This window comes from Spinacia oleracea, chromosome 4 (assembly GCF_020520425.1).
Source record: "Spinacia oleracea cultivar Varoflay chromosome 4, BTI_SOV_V1, whole genome shotgun sequence".
In the NCBI taxonomy this organism is placed as follows: domain Eukaryota; kingdom Viridiplantae; phylum Streptophyta; class Magnoliopsida; order Caryophyllales; family Amaranthaceae; genus Spinacia; species Spinacia oleracea.
This window is the reverse complement of record NC_079490.1, coordinates 164,092,503-164,114,349: the sequence shown is the minus strand read 5'-3', so window position 1 is coordinate 164,114,349 and position 21,847 is coordinate 164,092,503. Positions and strand designations below refer to the sequence as shown.

At 34.1% G+C, this 21,847-nt stretch overlaps 1 pseudogene; it reads left to right on the top strand.

Moving 5' to 3' along the window:
* Window positions 1-13,723: 13,723 nt before the first annotated feature.
* On the top strand, window positions 13,724-21,804 carry LOC110792574 (probable sesquiterpene synthase; annotated as a pseudogene).
* The last annotated feature ends 43 nt before the right edge of the window (window positions 21,805-21,847 follow it).

Genomic DNA, 21,847 nt, shown 5'->3' with positions numbered 1-21,847 from the left:
AAAAAAAGAGCAAGCCGATATATAATTAGTGGATGCAAGAATGCAATTTACTTGAGATTTTATGCACGCAAACAATGCATCAATGAGCTCCAAAATTAAAACTAATTTCCTCAATTGAAATCAAATTACAACCCAGAACACCAACACTAACAAAAATAACTCCCATTTTCTAAGACACATACAGTTGATATGAATGTGAAAATGCACAGTGATTGGGAAAATTGTTCAACAACCAAGCAAAAGAGACAACAATGCAAGCCCTTACTTATTTCAACGACAGTGCCAAAACCTTAATCCAATAGGATCAAGTCTTGCATGAACCAATATTTTCTCTCTAATGGTCATCCACAAAGATCCTCTGCTTCCACTTCTTCAAGTGGTATGTTCCCCACAATCCCAATTGGCCCTCACGTATAAAAATTTAAAAATGGTGAAATGAATCACATGGCAAAGTTTTTTTTTTTTCTATATATAACTGTTTGATTTATTGAGAGAAAACATGCCTATTAGTATTCGGGTATCAATGATCATTCATAAAACCCAAAACCATAACAACTTGAACCACACAATCTGTGCAAAAACCTACTTTATAATAAGAAACCTATTATTTATTATCAAAAGAACCAGGAAAAACAAACAAAGGGAGAAAAAACCTGATTCAAGATAGCAGCCTCAGCATTCTGAGTGTTGAGCTCAACAACTTCCTAGTCATCTTCAGTAACAAGTTCAATTGTATGAATTCCCCCAAAACAAAACGCAATATTGCAGAAACAATAGCGTGGAACAACCAGCATGAAAACAAACAGCCAAAGGTAAATAGAAATTCGACACTTCAACATTCAAGGTCTGAGTGGAATGCCCAGCAAAAATTAAAACCAATAAAAGTAATTGATAGAACTAAAAATAAAAATTACAAAGGTTGATATTTGATGAATACTTGTATGATGTGAATATATTTCTACCAGTCTACTGATGAATCATATTTATATAGGGTATTTTAGGCGCATTTAGGTTTCATTTCTAGGCATTCGTCTCATTTTAGTTGCATTTAGAGTCGCATATGCATAAGTTGTCGTTATTGTACTCTATTACGCCCCGTTCGTGTTTTCTTTAATATTTCAGGTGATTTTATGTTCATTCGGATGCTTTCTAAGTGTTCAAAGTTGATTCGGATGATGAATGAATGAGATGTTGACTCAAGGATCATTACATGTCTCTCGGGATAGCTTTTGAGTCAACAACGAAGCTAAACGTTATTTTTCTAAGCATCAAAATGGACAGGCGTTCACTCTTTTGATGATATCTCAAGTTCTACAGATTGGAATGAGGCGATTTCAATTGGGCTAGAGAGTAGGCTTAAAGAGCTTTCTAACGATAGGTCACACGTCCTTAGGAGCATTGTAGAATGAAAGTTATGACATAAACAAAACGCTCAAACGTCCAGCGAGGGATGGCTCGACAGCCAGCGAGAGATCTCTCGCCATCCCTTGCACGCAAAACTCTGCCTCGCGCGCTGGCAATCCAGCGTAGGTGCTGGAGTTGCCGCCCACCATGCATCGTCGCGCACAAATCGCAGCGAGTGATGCTTCTCGGGCCAGCGAGGGATCTCTCGCCCAGCGAGGGATCATTCGGACCATCGAGAGATCTCACACCTATGCACCAGGCCTTGCTACTCGATGCCTCGCCTATGCACGCATGCTACAGCCCCTCGTGTGCACTCTCCCAGCGAGCGATCCCTCGATGCAGCGAGGGATCTTGCTTTCCGTTTCGTTGCTCCTCCCACACACGCCCATGTGCATCTCTTGGATGGCTCGGTCGTGCTCGGACTTCATCGCCACATCATCGTCCATCGACCAATCATTGACGACTTCTATTATTTATTTATTTATTTTATTTTAGAATTTAGGAAGCATATAAATACTTCAAGGGAATTAATTTATTTCCCTTATGTTATTCTTTTCCTTAGAATTCTTTAAACGCTTAGTTTTATTTTTCTCTCTTCATATTATTTAGCCCTAGTACACTCCATTCGATCGATCAATATAGAGGTATTTTTCATAATTCTTCTTGCTTTGAATTATTATTTTCTATTACTGTGCATTATGAATTTCATTGTTATTTCATATTTCATGTTCGTTAGTTTAGTTATGAGCGAGTAGTTTTATTCTAGGGCTAAGTAAGGGAAGCCATGTTTATACCATAATCGTTATGCATTAAAGTTTGTTAATTTATAGATTATGATTGAGTAATTCCAATTGATTTGTTCTTAATCGTTGATTCATGTTATTGGCCAATTTCATGGATTGATTATCTAACTAATAGGAATTAGAATCGAAAGATCGTATTTTTAGAGGCTTGGTACAATTGGCAATTCTGATTATGTTAGCGATCGTACTGCATATGTTGAATTGAAAGTGTTAAGACCCGACCGTAGGATTAACATGTGCTTTAATTACTCGGCCTAGCCTATTCATTTTCGAATTGTTTTGTGTTCTTGGATTGGTATAAGCATGGTGAACCGAACAGACGCCCTAGACCTTTAATTCATCGATAAATTACGCATTTTTATTATTGCTTTAGTTTTACTAGTTAATACTCAAAATCAACTTTCGTTTACCGAAATAGTTTATTTAATTGGGCAAAAACTAATATAACTTGTCTCCCCGTGGGATCGACCCGTATTTGCTAAGTATCTGCTAACAACAGACACCGTGCACTTGCGGTATCACTTTTTAATCTATCATCTACCACTCCTCATCGACAATGCAATTACCCAAAAATTTAAAAACCAAATAAATGAGCGGAATCACCTCGATCTTTTATAAGACCAAACCAAAGCAGTTGGTGTTAAAAGATCTATGACATTCAAACAAAATAGAAGGATTATCAGACTGATTGTGACGTTTGTTTCATGATTGGAACTTTTGAACAAATTATGCTCTAGTATGTATTCCTGAATACTTACCAAAAATGAAAATGTGATGGCAAGTAAATTAACTGAAGCAATAACATGGGTATACTAATGTTTAGATATTCAACTCATTTTTTGTCTGATTGAATGTTTCAATTGTTATTGTGATTTTTCCTGTTGTGCATTTTGACTAAGAGCTACATTATTGTGCAATGCTGCATTTTGTTTGACTGATGTTTGCTATGCATACCTGATTTTCGTGTTTGTCTGGTTGAGTAATTCTCTGATGTTGGTTTGTTGTTGCAGAACTTGGATTGTTGATTGTAAAGGAACTGCCACAAAAGCAAGACATGCAACCTTATCTTCATATGTGTAGATGAAAGATTGTGGAGCAAAGCGTGAATGGTCAATTAAGCGTGAATAAAACAAAATCTCCACAAAGCAGTTGGCAATAAACCAAGATTAATTATTAGACTGATTATTAGACTGATCTACCTCAGCAATACAGAGGTCTCTAAGAACAGCTACAATGGCACACACTGCATAAGAATCGCAATAGAATAAGCAAATAAAAATATAAAGCAGAACAACATTTGCAATAGACCAAAATAGTGATTCATGAAGCTAGTTTTATTCAATTTCCATCTCTTTTATCTCATCTATCATTACAAATAATTCACAGGCGTTAATCTAAGCTGAAGACTAAATGTCAGACCATTTCACAAATGCAAAAAATATTATGAACCAACAATTAATTTCAACAAAGTCTAAATGAAATCTAGCAAAGAATAGAAGCTTAATTTGCACATATATAAATCAATTAAAAAAGACATACAGAATCTGGGTACTGAATATTACGATAGCATATGCCAATTTGAGCCTCCCACAATCGAATAATGTGGTCATAGCTAGCAATTGCTAGAATTACTGAGGGTTGACGCATCTTCGAGTACATTAATATGGCAAGAGGATTAAATATTGTAAATGGCAAGAGGGGTGGGGGTGAAGATAATAAAGGAAATGAGGGAAGATTTTACCTTCAGAAACAGGATTTCAAGGATCAGATCTTCCGACAACCCCATTAACGGAACCTCTTTATGTTTGAGTACTTTCATAGTGGATTAGGGTTTTCAACTTTTCACTTCTGTCAAAAATCACAAAATTCTACAATTAAGATTAACACTTTCACACAAATTCCCCCAAATTCTCAACAATTTCACACTACAATTTTAAAAAAGGAAGCAAAAACTACAAAAATGTGTAACTGAAACAGAATAAATTGTACTGCAATAATGAAGAATTAGAAGAATTACGCCTCTTGCCATATTAATTGAAAAAACCCATAACTTATTTTCTTGTTCAAATAATTAGGTGTTGGAATAAATTGAAAGATTAAAGCAAACATTTTCTTGTTCAAATAATTGGGTATTGGAATCAATTAAAATATTAAAGCAAACATTAAAGATTCAACAAAAACCCAGAAAATTAATAGGCAAAAAAAAGATAAAAACTGAAAGCTTACCCTGGTGAAGAAGGAACTAAGAGCTCAGAGAAGAGAGAAGAAGGGATAAGAAGATCAAGGAGATGATGAGAGAGAAAGAAAGGAGGCAAATGCTACAAATTGGTTTCGCAAAAAGCATAATTACTTGATTCAGTGGTTTCATTGCTACTACGAACGAAAGATTTGAGGGTTTTTTTTCTCTCTCTTATTCTGGTCGAAAGTGGGATCTGAGAAGAATGTGAACACTCATCACATTACAACAAAAACTATGAGTACGTGAAAATAATAAAGGAAATGAGGGAAGATTTTACCTTCAGATCTGAACTTCTGATGGAAATAGAAAAGCGAATACGGTGGCTGCGATAAGGAAGCGGCGGAGTATACGTTGGCCAGCGACTTCGTTGTCATCCTCGTCGCTCTCCTCTGCGCATTAATCAGCGTTCTCGGCTGGCTCCACCGCTTTGCTAGAATCCACCGCATTAAACGAAAATAATCCGATCTCAAAGGTAGAAGACGAAGATGAATCGAAGAATGGAAGATAGAGAAAGAGAGAAGATGAAGAATTGCCGAGGTGCTGCTGAGGTTTCATACGTCGAGAAGCGATGGAGTTGAGAGAGAGAGAGTGTATGTGCGCTCAAATGGGATTTTTAGGGTTTGAAGTAAAACTGGGGAGGGTGTTTTCGTAAATTGCAAGGTGGACACGAAAAGTCATGTTACTAAAAAGCCCTTAGGAGCTGGCTTATATAATAGAGATGACTCACTTAATCATTACTCAGGTATTCAATCGTTCTTAAACACACTTTCTCTACTTTCTCTTTCTACAAGAATCTAACTTGAGTATAGGAGAGGGTAATTTTCTTGGGAACCCCCGAGCCAGCTTACGTGTGCCCTATTTTAGGAAATTTAGCAAACCCGATCATGGGAAACAATTCATCGAGTAGCCGAAGCTTCCCCGTTATTTACCATTTGCATTCTTTGCGGAAACAATTATTATCCAATATGATTTTTGTAGTATTGTCATTTTTTTTTTTAAAATACAGAAGGATATTATCAAAAAAGAAGAAGTGAAAACGGTAATTCTTCTGGGTATCCTTAACCCGACCCGCGATACTCGGATACCCATGTACCGTGTCCCCGAGTACCCAACTTTTGCAAGTCAGGTCATGGGCCACATTTTCAACTACCCGACCAAGCAAATATCCGGTAATGAACACCGGCCCCTACTCTTGAGAGTCAGGACATGTCAAATAAGACGCACATTGCTCAATTGCCGACGCTGCCGTCCTGACGGCATCAACTCAATCTGTGGTAAGATGTGTGCAGGACCCATGAACCCATCAAATTTGTGGTAAACAGTCAAATCTAATGACTAATGAGTAATGATTAGCCACATACTTCAAAGCGTAGCCACTATTTTTAAGAGTACGGAGTATAAGATTTTCTTTTCTCCTCGGATTTTTTGAGGAAATTCGAAATTGTTGTCTTATCCCATGTGGTAGATATATACGACCCGTCCTTAATGTTTACCAGAATACACAAGTCTCTATCTAATACTGATGCATTGGTTCACAAATTTTTGGTATGAGGTATGACTGTATGAGTTTTGAATGATCAAAATATATACTTAGTATTTGTTTAAGAAATTTATACTTCTAAATCCATACCTCAAATTCACAAAATATGGGGTTTAGAAACTCAAGGGGGAAATAGATATAGGTGTATGATAGCTCATATCAAACCTCCAAGCATTAAATAAAAAAAATTCATATCATCCGAACAAAACCAAACGCGTGGTATTGAAAATCAAGCTCCAACCCGGTATATATTAATGATACTAAACACTTAAATTAATACTATGGAAAACATCTTATAGTATCATTAACAGGGGTGGAGGCAATGTACAAACAATGGGGTCAATTGGCCCCACTTGAGGTTGGCATGAGTGGTTAAGGGCATCTTGCTCCTTAATTAAGGTGTCGGGTTCGAACCTTGGGAATGGAAAAAATCTCAACTGGGAGGGATGCTGCCCATCGAGGTACCCATACAAACTCCCGCGGGAGATTAGTCCACTCGCCGAAGACGGTGAAAACTCCTTGTAGTAGAACCAAAAAAAACATTGTGAAATTTTAGAAATTTTCTTTATAATTTTTAAGGTTTTCTCAAATTTTGTTACGAAATTAATTATTTGAACCCACTAAAATCTATAATTTTTATTTTAAACCCACTACATACTTTTTTTAGATCTGCCACTGATCATTAACACCAAAAATAAGATTTGAAAAATAAAAAGAGTAAAATATGGAATAATGAATAACTTCACGTACAACTAATGAAAAATAAGGAAGTAAAAAAATGTACAATTACACGTTTGGTACAGTAATGAGGTGGTTTCATCACCTTTCCTCTCCAAATGACATGTTTGGAAGCAACCCAATTTTATTTGGTTTAATGCGAAGAAGACGAGTGACAAATATTGATTATAAAGGGAAGCAACCCAAAATCGACGGCCAAATGGTGTAAGTACTAAGTAGTTCTTCACTTCTTCAATTTAATTCGCACATTCTGCTCATGTTTATGGTTGTAATTGCAATATGGCGATGAGTAATCTATACCTAGTATTTAAAAAGCAAAACCACATTTGATTAGATGACACGTGTCATCACATTTTATTAGATGACACGTGTCGCCCATTTTCTCTCCATCAATTTGGGTTTTTATTTTATTTTTCTTTGTTGTTTGTTATATTACACAACTCCAAGTGCTTCTTTCACTTTATATTCCTAATACAACATCAATTCAGCAATCTATTCATTCAACATCTTCCACTTCATCTTCCCGATTAACACTTAATATTAATGCACTATTTAATTTATGTATTATTTCAACTTTCAAAATTTATTTCTATTTAAATCATATATTCTCTTTAAAATCACAAGCTCAATAAAATCTATACTTAAACTAAAAGAGAAGTTCCTCTCTCCTTCCCTGTCCACGTGTCGCTCCTAGAATAATTGTCTCCACTTTTTAAATTTATTATATTATTGAATTCATAAAAGTAAATTATAGTAGAAATCTATACTTATACTAAAAGAGAAGTTCCTCTCTCCTCCCCTGTCCACGTGTCGCACCTAGAATAATTGTCTCCACTTTTTAAATTTATTATATTGTTGAATTCATAAAAGTTAATTATAGTAGAAATATACTACAAGTTAATTACGGAAAAAAATATCTTGTCATTGTCAACTTAGTATTAAAAAAGTTATGAACTTACCATATACTCCATAATTCAATATGGTATATTATTATCTTCATTAGAGGAATGAAATAATTTACCATAATTCATATATTGCCCATAAAATATATAATACAAATTAATTACGGAAAAAACAAATATCCTGTCATTGTCAACTTAGTATAAAAAAAATATGAACTTACCATATACTCCATATATCGTATATTTTTATATCGTATATATCATATATTTTTATCTTCGTTAGAGGAAAGAAATAATTTACCATACTTCATATATTCTCCATAGAATATTACAAATTTTAACATTTATACTATGACCAACTTTTATCAAAATTTAAAAATACATATTTTAGCAAATTAACAATATATATAGGGACCGTGCCATTACTCTGATTAACTTGGGCATAGAAGTACCACAAACTTGTCCGTACAACATCCCTACATAAAGTGATCATATATATATATATATGGAAGGATTTGAGAATATATATTTTCATTGACGTGGGATGGAGGATTTTAATTTACATATTTTCTATAGCTAAAATGGAATGATTTGAACTGTTATTGCATTAAAAAAATATATAACTTTTTATGTGTTTTTTACAATTCCTATATTATTATTATTATATAAATACGAATATATATATATATATTACATCGCATATACTTGCACTATATACTTAAACGTTATCTTTTTAAATATTTTGGCAGTATTGCTAATGTGGATGATTGCCATTCATAAAAACTCACTCATTTGTCAAATAAAATTCACATTCTATATCTAATGAGTTTTTGGTAATGTTTAAAAGAGTACAATTAGAGGAGATATTCGAGAAAACTAAGGTATTAGATTCCAAATTATCCACTTTACAACATCCTAACTCCCAAGTAATATTGATTATTTTATATATTAGATTGGTAAAATTATAACTCTTACTTACAAATTCACCAGGAACGCTTTTATGTGAACTTGCTATAATTGTCAGTATCAAAACTAAACCAATTGGCAATATAATTCATGCAAAAATTGTAAGAATTGAAGAAAGATGAGTAAGAAGGAAATTAAAAGAAAGGTCTTGGTGATAAAAACTTACGTGTTAAATTTGCACCCCCAAGGTATGAAGTATCTTTTTATTTTTTATTATTAAATATATATTATTTATTTGTGGTATGCACATTAATGCCTTTTTAAAATAAATTAAATATAAGGACGACAAGTACAAGGTCAGAATACGTTACCGTAATAGATGAAAGCGGAAGTCCATAATTGTTATATATGATCGAGAAGTTTTTCAAATCCTTCGAATATTGACAATTGATTTAAAATAAAAGTCTATTAAAGGTAACTAATATACGAAGTATCAATTTATGGCAATATTGAATAGTGAGTATGGAGTACTCCGTAATAAGGGATGAAGGATACAAATATAAGGCATTATGCTAATAATAATATAATAATGATAATGATAATAATAATACTCAATCGGAGCTCCTTCTTTGCGGTGTTGTGTGGGGGTTAGTCGTTTGTACTTCTCTTTACGAACTTGTCCGCCGCATATGCTCGGGTCTGCTCCTATTTCCTTTGATCTCGCCTTAAGGAGGGTTCTTCAGGATATTATTGTGGATGGTGGTGCGGGCTTTGGAGATTGGCAGTGGCGGTGTGCCACTTTACCTTTTCGGTTGGGTGGTTTCGGGGTCTACACCGCGCAGGATTCTTCCGCATATGCTTTTGTTGCCTCGCGTCTCCAGTCTCTTGGTCTCCAGAACAGACTGATTGGGCATGGTGGTGACTCTGTTTTGGGCCTCGCTTGTGATTTAGCTTTAAATAGCTTTCGGGATTTGTGTCATTTCGATCCTCTCGATCTTTGCCGTGTGGTACCAGCCCCCCCGTTTATGAAAAAGTTGGCTACAGTGTACTTTGATATGGTAGAGAAAAAGATGATGGGACAGCATAACCCGAGTTCCAGAGAAAAGGCTATACTCATTAGCAACCGAGCGTCGCACTCCTTAGACTTCTTGAGCGCCCTCCCTATTGAGGGGTTAGGGCAGACGATGCATCCAAGACAATTCAGGTGTGTTTTGTGTTATCGCCTTGCGATTCCTATGTTCCCTCCTGACTTTACTTGTCCTTGCTGCTCTTCGAAAGTCATAGATCGTTTCGGGGATCACGCAGTGCATTGTGGTACTGATGTTGGCCTGAAAATTCCGCCATAACTTGGTTCGAGATGTGTTAGGGGATATCTGTTCGCAGGCTGGGGTTGTTGTGCAGAAGGAGGTGCCTTTTGGATTTCTGTCTGAGGAAGGGAGAGATCTCCGTCCTGCAGACCTTCTTGTCTACTCTTGGGACAAAGGGAAAAATGTATGCTTAGATGTCACAGGTATATCTCCATTCACCGGGCCAGGAGTTGATGCTTTTGCTCCTGGGGTTGCTGTTGATAATGCTGTTGCCAGGAAGAAGAAGAAGAAGAAGAAGTATGAAACGAAGTGCATAGACAACGGATATGGTTTTATCGCTTTTGCTTTCTCCACCTTTGGAGAACTAGGGTGTGATGCCCTCGAGTTCATGGCTAGGATCTCACGGGTTGCTCAGAGTAACACGGCTGCTGCTAACATTCGTTCTTTTCTTTTTCATCGTTTGTGTTTTGCTTTGAATAAGGGTGTTGGAGCCCAATTAGTGGCTAGGCTCCAATCCAACTTTGTGTAATCGCTTCTTTATAATAATAATAATAATAATAATAATAATAATAATAATAATAATAATAATAATAATAATAATAATAATAATAATAATAATAATAATAATAATAATAATAATAAAAGGTATTCTTTATATCTTTGAAATTATCTAAATGAATAATAAAAAAAAGTATTCTTTATATCTTTGAAATTTTCTAAATGAAAAAAATTATGAAAGTCAGGGAATCAGTTATTTTATTTTATTTTTTGACGGGGAAGAACAATAACATTAATAATCAGCCATACGACATATATAATGATAAAATATATCTGCATACCACAGATTCAAACAAAATATATAACTGTTACAATCAAAACAATGACTATTCTGCATCCTAAAGCACATCTCATACTCCACCGCTTATAACTTGACACGAGGAGTGATTTTCGATGATTTCACATCTTTCCAAGTAGAGCCCTTCGCAATCAGCGCACCGAATTGTTCTGATCGACGAGTTGATGATAAACCCTAAACCTGTATGTATCCAATTCTCCTTCCCAATTATTGAAACCCTAAAAAAAATCCATCCATGAATGAGAATCAATAACCTAGAAAATTCTGTGAAAACCCCAAATAAATTGGGAACAACTCAAGAATAAATTGGGAACAAATCAACAGAAAAGAAACCAAAGATAAAACATGAAGAGAAAACAATGAAAAGCAAGAAGAAGGGTCGGAAATAGTCTATTTTTTGAAGAAATTAGAATACTTCCGGCCTAAACGGCCAAGAAAACTGAATCCTTAAAAGATGAGAGAGAAGAGAGAGAGAGAGAGAGAGAGAGAGAGAGAGAGAGAGAGAGAGAGAGAGGCAACTAATGTCGTGAGTGATACGAGCATACCTTTACACTAACCCTTCGGTTATTTTATTAATCCTTCATATTAATAATCACGGAGGACTACATAAGTTATAAAATTATGAGAATAAAGCATTCTCATGTGACCATATACTTAAGTTATTTTACTTACATAAGCAATTTTATTTTGCAAGATGATAAGAGTGATTTATTTCCAGAAAATTTGAATATCATTTTAAATAAAAGATATTTATTCAGGATTCAAATACCAAGTACAATCTTGCTCAAGATGTGAATAGTATTACTAGAATTAGCAATGATGATCAATTTATCAATTAATTCATTGAAGGTTGGAAATGTCACGGAGATAATCTAAGTTACATGCAATTAAGTAAACCCAAATCTTACCATCATTTACAATTTACTTTGCAACAATTCTTAAGTGGATCTGGTCCAACACTAAATTTATTCTGGACCATGCCTAAAAAAATCAACAATTTGTTCCTAATTTATTTTGGCATGTTTATTAAGATTATGAAAAAATATCAAATTGGTGTCGCTGATACATGTTGTGCTTGAATTATGTGATTGTATGTCACAATTTACTTTTAAAAAATAGGGTTACTATGAAACAAAAAATGGTTACTATGTCTAAGAATTTTGGTGTTTAACCTATTATAGTCACTATATGAACAATAAAGGTCTCTATGTATCTAAAAAGAGTTATGGAGAAAATTATTGGTTTTGGGTCCACATAATAACACAAGAATAATCATTTACCTTGTGGGAAATTAATATATTTTTTTATTGCAGGAATATATATATATATGATAATGAAATTGAGTCTTATTGTGAATCAGTGAAACCTACTACTTTGGAGGAACATCAACTTATTTTGGCTCTCACATGAAGTAGGTTCTCTGCACACAAACCATTAGAGGTGTCTGAACCATTCAAAAATTATTTTCCATTAACCATTAACAAAATTGGAAAAATCAATCAATAAAAAATTAAACAAAACAATATCATTGATATCAAATTTGTAGGATCGTAATGATCTGATATACGGATTCGATAATACCCCATCAGTGATTTAAAATAGGATATCAATCCTAAGAATCTTGATGTTGATTATCGATAATTAGTTCTAGATGGTGCTAAGGTAGTATATTAAAAAGAAAAAGTAAAAGAAAGAGCTAGAGGACATCTTATATGTGCAACATTTATGCAATCTATCACTTTTAAAAATTATATGCAATATGCCACTTTGTAAATGAAAGAGTTAGGTAACATCACACATTCAAAGTATTTTATTTAAAATATTAATATAAACTTATATATCCGTGCAATTGCACGGGTTCTATACTAGTTAGAACTTAAAAAGATAGATTAAATAACCCTATACAACCGCCCGTTCTTTGAACGGGCTCAAAAGCTAGTTTTAATAAAAGGTGTTCACTCCTAACTCATAATCGAGCACTTTGGTGTTCATGTAAAACATCGATAACGCTATACTTAAAATTTAAATTGTTTAAAAATATTTATAAAATAGTGTAACATTATTGCTTGCACATAAAACCAATATTTTAAAATGTTCCGCATGCACTGAACGTTAGTATTATACGAAGTATAATCAACTCTTGAATTCGAATAACTAGAATGTCATTTCTTTAAACTGTTTTCAAAAATTTATGTTTTTTATTTTAAAAACGACGGGATATAATAAGTCTTGTTCAAAACGAAAATAACTTCGCTACAAGGAAGATACGGAGTATTTAACATTTGAGCCCCATTTGTCACCATGCTTAACTACCCCAAAAGTTCCCATCAAAAACCAACTACACAAAACGAAATCTATCTCCTCAATTAAAAAAGCAAATAGTACTGCCTCCGTTTTAAATTGATCATTAAATTTTTCATTTTAATCCGTTTCATAATTGTTTTTTACATTGTGTTTATACTATTTTTTGACATGAAAAATTATTATTTTACCCTTCTTAACTCACAATATTTACAATTTCAAAAGGTCTTGCGCGTATAAAGTGTACAATAATTTATTGTACACCAAGATAACTTTTCTGCATTTTTTTTGTAACTTTAACCTAGTTTTTTATAACTTTTATATTATTAAAAAAAAGTTGATAGATAAACATTTTAAAGGGTTAAATAATTAATTTTATACATTATTAGTGATTTTGAAGAAATTTGTTTTATTAAGATGAAAAAATTTATCACTAAAAATTAGATAACTTTTACATATATAAAGGTAACTTTCAAGCATTTTGAGTCAACTTTTACTTTGATGTACAATATTTATAGTACACCACTTGTAAATAAGAATTTGTGTTACCATTTTCCTCTCGATTTTTCTTACTTAATTTTTTTTTCTTACACCCACTTAACTTTTTACACATTTCTCTTACTTTATCCATGTTTTATTATATATATTCACCCATATTTTTACATAATATTCCCTGTTATCTTTATATTTGTACAAAAAATACTGTAAAGATTATTTTAAAATGAATATAGTAATTGATAATGAATGTAGTAAACTAGTAATTGATAGATGTCGGAAAGGATCTAGTCGATCTCTTTATAAATAGATCCTAAAACCGCAACTTCATTCACAACTTGGTGTAGTGTTATACAAAACCTTTTACGCAAATAAATATGCAACCTCTACCAATGATGTCTTGGCCTAGTGGTTAAGACTGAGGGTCTGTGTACAATAGGTCTCAGATTTGAATCCCCCACCCCCATTTGTAATTTATATTGCCCTTGTAGCTCATACGCACCCAAAAAAAAAAAAAAAATATGCAACCTCTTGCTTTACCTATTGCTCCTACCAATGTTACAAAAGAGATTGTTCGGCCTATTGCAAACTTTTATTCAAACATTTGGGGCGACCGCTTCCTCAATTACACTCCGCCTGATCAGGTACGTATAAATTTTTTAAATAAACTTAATTTATAACATAATACTCCGTAGTAGTTTAAGTCTCTGTAAACATAGAAGTGGAAATGAGCGGAAAGAAAAGGAAATGTAAGGGATTAGAGTGGAAAATGTGGCATTCCTTCTTTTCAAATAGAAATGCAATCGCAACAAGGTAGTCGCAAAGCCGTCGCAAATCCGTCTCAATATTGCGACTACACAAAATTTTGCCCCAAAAATCGAATTGCGACAAGGGCTTTCTGTGACGACAAAAAAAATTTCATCGCTTCAATCGCAATTCCACTTTTTGCAATGGAATTCCTTGATTTTGCAACTACTTTTTCAGTCGCAAACATACGATTTTCTTATAGTGAAAAGAAAAGTTGATTTCCACCTTTGGGAAATTGTTTTTCAAGGAAACTCCAACTTTAATTGTTGTATAGGTTACTAAAAGGAAGAAGGAGCAGGAAGCCAAAGAGCTCCAAGAGCAAGTGCGAAAGGATCTTATGGCCATAGATAAAGATGATCCAAAGGGAAGACTTGTTTTCCTAGATGCAATTGAACGTCTTGGGGTTGCTTACCATTTTGAAGAAGAAATTGAAGCAATTTTACACAACTTGTACACCAATCATTATGATGATCATTCTTACAAGGACGATCTCCACTATGTTTCTCTACATTTTCGTATCTTGCGACAACATGGCTTTTTTGTCTCTTTTGGTACGCTGGTAACTCTATTTATTTCACAATTAAAATTGGTATTATGTGCTAAATTATGAGATTTTTTATACTTACCACCTTACATAGCCTAAATATGAATTTTTTATATATTCACTTTTAAAACTTATCATTTTATAAAAAATCAAATTTGAAAATTACCACTTCTTAAAGTTTTCGTTAAGTATAGCCTAAATATTGGAACTTTTTTTTCCCGATTTCCTCCTCTCTTTCTTTATTTTCCTTCTTTATTTTCCATCCTTCATATTGCTTCCTTATTTCATGGCATGCAGTGTTGGATAGCAATCTATTCTGCTTTGTGGAGTAATAGAAAGCTTACACCTTAATTATTGATTTGAATTTTAGTGTGAAGAATTGAGATTTATGATACCAATTGAAAAGCATAATGGGAAAAGAAAATTGAGCAAACTCGTTATTTTGTAAGGAAAAGATAGAGGTAAATTAATAATAATAATATATAAAAAAAAAAAAAAAAAAAGAGGATACATGGTCGGACATTGATACATCTACCCACTAGGTAGATAACACTACAAATAGAACATTAAAAAACAATTAATAAAGCTGATGTGGATTCCATTACAACTACTCTCTATTAGTGGTGGGTAGTTTACCCTGTGGATAGACAAGGGCCCACTTGACAGAAAATGTAATCGAAACCTTTAAGGGTGAGTTTATCCCCAAACTCACCTCCAATCTTCAGACTCTGCCACATCAGTTTTCAATAACTTTTTCATTATCTAGACTCACACAAAACTCGCCATATTTTTACACATTATCCACAGACTCACTTCAGACTCACCTAACTCTTAAAATAATATATTATGTATATATCTTTTTTTTTGGTACATTTTCTAAATAATGTTGAAATTACAAACAAAGTAATTTATAATTCGAGAAAAAGAATGAAAAATAAAACAGAAAATGTTAATTTCGAAATTTACATATATATTCCTTACAAATTAGAAACAATAATACAACATATTAAATTCAAAAGATCTACGGAGTAGAACTTAAATTTAAAAGCAAATGAGACAAAATAATACATAAACCATCAATAATTTAGTTTGGTGAAATAAGATAAATTAAGTTTGATGATGTGGCATGATTTGATTGGAGGAGAAAAAAGTGGAGTCTTAAGTGAGTCTTGAGTGAGTATTGGATTTTCAAACTCACTTCAAGACTTGGTGTAGTCTTTTACCACATTATCCCAAGATTTAGACTTGAAACTCACCTCGAGATTCTCTTTAAGATTAGGGATAAACTCACCCTTGAAGTGGTAGTTTTCAAAAAAATATTTTGCGAGGTGGATAATGCATGAGTCAAACTATTGCGATTTAAGGAAACTAGTGATTAACATTAGGGGTGTTCAAAAATACCCGACCCGGATTACCCGACCCGTTGACCCGCCGACCCGGGACAAATAAACCGGGTATTTTTCTGAATTTTGTAAAATAAATGGGGCGGGTACCCGACCCGAAAAATAAACCGGGTAACGGGTCGGGGCACGGGCCGCATTTTTTATTAAACGGGTATCCGGAATACCCGTTAAAAAAAATCTAAAGAAATATATGCAATTATCTGTGTCTGTGTGTATGATAAAGCGTAGGGTTTTCTTTCTTGTTTGATATTTACACTCTCCAGCCGCACAGATCATGTCCTCTGATCCTCTCTCACCAGTCACCCCCCTCTCTCTCCTTCTCACTGGGTCACTAGCTATGTAGGAACAATGACTAGTAATGAACGAATAAACTAATCTTTAACCAAGTCGTGGCGTGTATGAACACTGCCCTAAAGTTGAATTTGCCCCGTTACGTACACACGGCCTCTTGACAATCAACCTCCAGGGTTACACGACATCTATCTCGTTGGTGTAGTACAAAAAGATAGATTGAAAACGAGATTGAACGTTGCCCAAAACCGAACCAGAGAGTATGTGTTTGAGAGGAAAATTTTTCGGAGAGGAGTTAAGTTTCCGTGTGTTTTTTGTGAAAGAGGAAGGCACAATAAATAACGGAAAGTTGAAGAATTATTTCGGGAAGGAAATAAATTCGGTAATCAATTAGAATCAATCAATGGCCCCGCGCGCGTGTGCGGTGGCCTAGAGCCTCCTCTCAAGTCTTCTAACAAACCTATTAAGGAAGTGTGGATATATAAAGTGGGTAATACTCTTGTTTTTTGTCAATGTGGGACAAGCACAATTTTCATTCTTTTCCAACACACTAGTCACTACCACACCGGCGCGTCATTTGCATAGGTTTAGCGCCGTTTAGTTAGGATTTCAGAATACATCTTTCCCCTTTCTCTTATCTTCCCCCTCTCTCTCACTAATCCTGCACTCCATTTAATGCATTTGTCACTGCTCTCATCTGTTACAGACGAGTCAGTCACTCACTCACAATCCCACTATTTCCTTGTTATGCTTCTTGTAAATAAATTCTATTAATCGGATCTAGTAGATCGCGTTTTTTTGGTGTTCGTAGCACATAATCCTTTTTGCTCCACCTTCACCGACAATTGAAAATATAGAAAAGTGAAGAATAGAACATACATCACTATGGTTGATGACTTGATGCAGTAATTGCAATTGAAATGGTATTTGTTAAGGAGAAAGAGAAAGTTCTTATTTTGTACACATACGTAGTAGTTGATAGCTTTATTAATTTTGATTACTCATTAATGTTATTATGTAAATTTGTAATACAAGCAGTAATAAAGGAAAAAAGTCAGTGTTTTATGATTTAAGGCGTTGATAACTTCATTCATATGCTTTTCTTTTTCTCTTTCTCTTTCTCTTTCTCTTTCAATTGATTCGCTTAATTTTAAATGTTTTTATAATCTGCAGATTAATTGGTTGTTTACCGTATGTAACTCTTTTTTAAAAATTAAATAAGGGATTATTTTAAAAATTACAGGTTAATTATTCCGGGTACCCGTGACCCGGCCCGATAAATCGGATACCCGATTTTTCCGGGTCGGGTCATGGGCCGAGTTTTCAACTACCCGCAAATGCGGGTACCCGTCTATCCGGGTACCCGATAATGAACACCCCTAATTAACATATATGATTGATGGAACAGATGTCTTCAATAAGTTTAAAGAGAATGGAAGCTTCAAGGATTCCTTGTCAAATGAAGTGCAAGGGATATTGAACTTGTATGAAGCATCCCATCTAAGAGCACATGGAGAAGATATACTAGATGAAGCTATGACATTTACCACTCTTCATTTGACATCCTTTGCAACAAAATCAAGCTCATTCCTGGCTAAGAAAATCAATCATTCTTTGAAGAGACCACTCCATAGATGCACTCAAAGACTTGAAGCTAAGTATCAAATCTCCCTCTATGAATTAGAGCCTTCTCATGACAAGATTTTACTTAAATTCGCGAAATTAGATTTCGACTTGCTTCAGGTATTACATAGAGAGGAGCTTCAAGAACTAACCAGGTAGGTTGCTTCGATGTTTCTTCATAACTAAGTTAATTTACTTGTCAAAAAAAAAAAAAAGTTAATTTAGCAAATTTGTCAAAAACTACCTTATAAAATAGAGTTTTTGTGATAAATTACCTTATAAAAAATGTTATAATTAACTAACTTATAAAACCTTTATGTTGCAAGATACTACCTTTATTCGGATTATAAACATTAACTCAAGATTCCGGGGTTGACTTTATTAGGTCATCTCACGAAAAATGGGTAATTAAATGACACGTAAAATGCATATGATAAAGTCAACTCCAAAATTTTGAGTCAACATTCATAATTCGAGAAAAGGCAGTATCTTACAACATTTTTTTTTATATAAAGCTAGTAGTTTTTTTGACAAATTTGCCTACTTAATTTATATCAATTTATACTTCTCCTTCAACTGTGTTTGACAACACTAATTGAAATGAAGCTAAAATGTACTCCCTCCGTCCCATAATACTCGCACCGGTTTGACCGGTGCGGAGTTTAAGACATTTGAATTGACTTATTAATTTAATTGGTGTTTGTTGATAATGGGGTATTTTTTAATATAATTAGTGGAAAATGTGTAAGGGGTGGGGAGTGGTGAGTGAGGGGTGTTGATTTTTAAATGATTTTTTGTAGGCAATAGGGGTGTAGGTGGGGTAGTAGGTAAGTGCGAGAAATAATATAATAATGGTAAAGATTTCCATTTATAGAAGCGGTGCAAGTATTAAGGGACGGCCCGAAAAGAAAAGCGGTGCAAGTATTAAGGGGCGAAGGGAGTATAAACTAAGTGAAATTGAAAAGGTCTCCTATAATTTTAACAACTTATCGTTGAAGGTATTTTCAACTATATTGTCAAACAGAGCCTTAATGCGTAATTAACCGTTTAACACCGTACTCGGTACCTATATATATATATTTTTTTTTTTGGTGTTATTACCCGGTTCACCCTCATGGCTAATTCGGATTCGGGGCGAGTTCTGGTGGATAGGTTTCAGTCTCCTCTCAATTGTTGTTGCGGGTGAGGGGTTATCCCTACCACGTTCAGCCCCCAATCACCACCAAATGAACAGACAATTGATACCCAGTACCTATATGGCTATACTAATTATGCTTGTACAAAAATATTGAGTTATCTATCGATGGATCAGGTGGTGGAAGAAGCTTGATTTCACTACAAAACTTGCGTTTGCAAGGGATAGATTGGTGGAGGCCTACTTTTGGATAGTTGCAGTGTACCACGAACCAAAATACTCATTTGCAAGAATCACAATGACCAAATTCATTAAGATGATATCTGTTATAGATGACATGTATGACGCTTACGGAACCATTGACGAGCTGGAACTCTTCACTGAAGCAATTCAAAGGTTTGCTAAATTTACAGGATTTACAGGATTTACAGCAATTCAAAGGTTTATTGGAATTAATATTAATATATTGTAGGTGGGATAAATGCTACATGAGGCAGCTCCCTGATTATATGAAACTAGCTTATGGGACTCTCCTCGATACGATTCAGCTGCTAGAACAAGATTATTTAGCGAATGAAGGAAGAGGTTATGCCGTCTTTTACCTCCAACAACCAGTACGTAAGGAATTAGTTCAATATTTTTCCGATCTTTATCACTTAATATAGTATTGACTATTGAGTGAGCATCATTTTGTTGCGAATAATATGGTACAGATGAAAGAACTGTGCAGTGCGTACATGGAAGAAGCCAAATGGTGCCATGAAAACTATGTGCCAATGTATGATGAATATGTGAGGAATGGGATTGTAAGCTCTGCCCATTTGTTTTTGGTTGCAGAATCTTATCAGGGTATGAAGATTGCGATTTGCGAACAGAGATGCTTTTGAGTGGCTTCTTCAGAAACCAAAACCTGCGATTGCATCAGCCTTAATAGGCAGGCTCTTGGATGATATGGCTGGCCACAAGGTATGTGCTTATACTAGCTAGTTACTATTATCATTACTTTGTTAGCAGGAAACAATTTACCATTTCTTGTGTTTGGTGCAGTCAAATGGGTCGGTCGGGTCAGGTTATAAAAAGTTACTTTTTGCTTCGGTTTAACTCGGGTCGGTCACGTTTGGATCGGATTTATAAATGCTCATTCAAGACTCAGAATTTTCGGGTTCAGAACCCAACGGGTTAAGTGATTTTAAAATGCGTATTATATTTTCATTAATTTATGTAATAAATATATAAAATATGTGCGCAAATTAACAAATTTTATTCACAAGTTTATATTTAGTCTAAACTAAATTCCTAATAATTTCATTTATTAATATATATATATATATATATATATATATATATATATATATATATATATATATATATATATATATATAATTCGGTCGGATTTTGAGTCATTACTTTTTGGGTTGATCTGTTTCGGATAAAATTGGGTTACGGGTCACAAAATCTTGTTCAAAACCAAGTATTTTCAGGTTGTTTCCGATCAGGTCGGTTTTTGACGGGTCTAGGCCAAACCATCAACTAATTATGTTCAGAATCAACGCATTCATTTGTCAAGAAACTTACAACTCTTTTGATAATTCCAAATGGATATATCATTAGCAACAAATTTTCCTATCTGGCAGTTTGAGCAAAGTAGAAAACATGTTGCCACGGCAGTAGAAGTTTATGTAAAGCAATTTGGTGTTACTGAAGAAGTAGCTTATGAGAAGTTCTACGAAGTGGTCGAGGATGGATGGAAGGATATAACCGAAGCAATGTTTCGAACGACTGATGTTCCAATGCCTTTGCTAGTTCGAAATCTCAACATGACCAGGATAATGCATGAGATGTATCAAATTCATCTAGATGGTTATACTATGAGCAAAAAAGTTAAACATAAAGTTGCTGCAATTCTTATTGATAACAATGCTATGATATAAATTATAAGGCGTGGGAAACAGTGTCATGGCAACAATCAAGAGTCAGCAAATGAAGAACATGCTATCCCATTTGTTTTTAATATTTTGTTGGTACTTTGGTGTGTAATCTGCGTAAGGAGTTTTAATGGCCCTAGTAGGTTAATAAGTTATAATAGGTAAACTATCTTTTATTTATGCAAATTAAGCGTATGTCAAAAAAAACAATTAAGAAAAAATTAAAAGACAATGCTATGATATAAATTATTAGATCTGTAATGCTATGATATAATTAGTACAAGTCATGTTATAAGGATGATACGAGATTCACTGATTGAGTAAATAGCACCACATACTCCTGCATTCATTGTGAGCAACAAACATTTGAATTCAAATTCCCACAAGTGGAAGTTAGAACTTAAAAGTAAGTTCGAGGAATGTAAACATCAACTCCGTGCTGAAAAACTTCCGTATACTACCTTCGTTCCATGTAATAGATGCAACATTTCTTTTGCACGTAATCCAATACGCTTATTTGGACATTAATATCTCTAAATACGTATAAAGTAAAAATTATAAAAAGTTTATATTTGAAATCCTCGCATTCATACGAACCTAACAAGATCTGACTATGTCTTTTCTTACA